At 42.1% G+C, this 2,390-nt stretch overlaps 1 pseudogene; it reads right to left on the reverse strand.

Moving 5' to 3' along the window:
• Positions 1-596: 596 nt before the first annotated feature.
• On the reverse strand, positions 597-1,979 carry LOC135276232 (eIF5-mimic protein 2-like; annotated as a pseudogene).
• Between the last annotated feature and the right edge of the window lie 411 nt (positions 1,980-2,390).

Raw genomic sequence — 2,390 nt, forward strand, 5'->3', positions numbered from 1 at the left:
AAGCCCAGTGCGACTTCTCTGGCCCCTTCCCGGACCACAGAACCTCACCTGGGAGCTGAATAAATTGGATTCTCATTTTCTCACACTGGCCTCAGTTTCCTCATTTCAACTTGGCAATATACCTTACACTGACCTCAGGTGATCCACCCAACTCAGCCTCCCAAAGTGCTGGGATTACAGGTGTGAGCCACCGCGCCCGGCCATCGCACATGTTTTTACTGAAATGGAGCTCCAGAGAAAGATACTGCACATTCATGAAGGTCCATTCTGAGGGCCGCGTGCCCCTTCCTGTCACTGTTGTTTTATCTTCCTCTCATGAATCTTTTTTTTTTTAATTTTGGTGTCCATGTTTTTATTTCTATTATAAGGAGATAAAAATAATTTATAATTTCAACTATTACTTTAGAGACAAGGTGCACATGTTCAGGTTTGTTACATGGGTATACCCTGTGATGTTGAGGTTCGGGGTATGAATGATCCCATCACCCAGACAGGACCCAATAGGTAGTTTTTCAGCTTTGGCCTTCTCCCTCTCTCCCTCTGTAGTAGTCCCCAGTGTCCATTGTTTCTGTATTTATGTCCATGTGTACCCAATGCTAAGCTCCCTGTTGTAAGTGAAATTGTGGTGTTTTTCTGTTCCTGCATATTTTTAAGCTTAAGACAATGGCCTCCAGCTGCATCCATGGTGTTTCAAAGGTCGTTATCTCCAATAGACGGCTATATTGCTTCAAGGGCTTGATGGCTTGCTCCGCTACAAGCTCTTCTTTTTTGTTCCATTCCACAGTGCTCATTCCACTCCACCAGACTGTTCCAATGATAATTGATCCTGATTTTGGTTTTTTTAATCTCCTCCTTGGCATATAAAATTATATCCTTAAATAGATCACCACAAGACATCTGTTCTTGAAGTTCTTTCTGGAGCTCCTTATGAGCTCTGATGGTTTGCTGATATTAAACATATTCTGAAAGCTCTTTCAAGCCTGCCTCAGTAAAATACTCTGTGAAGTGTTCAATGCTTTGCTTGTTGGCAGAAAGAAGTTCTATCAGTCTGTTATCCATGCTGATTTTCCGAAGACTTGCAGCTACCACATTGATATCTTTTTTATTTATTCATGATTCAAAGAGCTTCACAGCAAAAGCTGCTGAAACCCCTTCTTTAACCAAATTCTTTTTATAAAGGTTATTAAAAATGGATGCATTGTTCCATTAGCCAGATGGACACCAGTCAACATAGCCAGCTTGTTCCTCTCCGACTCTGAAAAACCCTTTAAGAACAGCAGCAGCAGGCTAAGGTGTGGTGGCTCACACCTGTGATCCCAGCACTGAGAGGTGGAGGTGGGCAGATCACCTGAGCTGAGGAATTCAAGACCAGCCTGACCAACATGGATAAACTCCATCTCTACTAAAAATACAAAATTAGCTGGGCGTGATGGTGCATGCCTATAATCCCAGCTACTCGGGAGGCTGAGGCAGGAGAATCACTTGAACCTGGGAGGCAGAGGTTACAGTGATCTGAGATCGTGCCATTGCACTCCAGCCTGGGCAACAAGAGTGAAACTCCATCTCAAAAAACAAAAACAAAAACAAAAAAAAACTCCACCTTTCTCCGGGTATTTGTAGCACCTGATTAACTTGTTAAAAACATGAGCAAGTGCTTACATGGTCTCTAGGTCTTCTTGGGCTGCAAACACACAGACATCTGTACACATCATGTCATCTGCCACTGTACCACTTGGGGCCAGCATTTCACCAGCCACCAGAATGTCAAAGAGTGTTTCTGCATACCGATGGTAATCACGTTTTGCTCCAGAAGCATAAAGAAGCTTAGTTACTGCTTCCAAATCAAGACTGGTTTCAGTTAAGCCTTGAATAATACAGTCTTGAAGCTGAGTAGGGTCAAACGTCTCTTTTTTATGTTTTTTTCTGGTTTTGAAACACTGGCCGGATAGCATTGGCTTTTGCTGCTTTTGATTACTCATAAAAGACACCCGAATTTAAGGCAAAGAGAAAAGAACCAGAAATTCCCAATGTAGTGGCAACTGTTGGCGGTGTCTCCTCTGGCTATAAATGTTATATATGTGAAATATTGGTTGACTTCTCTGTTTTAACTCATCGCTGCATTTTAAAGGTAAAAATCCTTCACTTAGTACGATCTAATACCACTGTTCTGTCCTCTGTCCCTTCAAGGAGCCCTTGAACTGGACAATCCCTGCAGAAAATACGCCACCATGTATATTAAGGCACTTTTGATACCTTGTCAATGATCCAGTTGATTCATTAGTTCTGGAAATTTGAGATAAATCAGCAGTGATGAAGATTTGCATTGAAGTGTTTCATATCTTGGAGGGGACAAACGTTGTCTTAGACATGGCAACACTATCTTTTATAAC

This window comes from Aotus nancymaae, unplaced genomic scaffold (assembly GCF_030222135.1).
Source record: "Aotus nancymaae isolate 86718 unplaced genomic scaffold, 86718_ANA_hifiasm-v0.15.2.pri h1tg000021l, whole genome shotgun sequence".
Lineage (NCBI taxonomy): Eukaryota > Metazoa > Chordata > Mammalia > Primates > Aotidae > Aotus > Aotus nancymaae.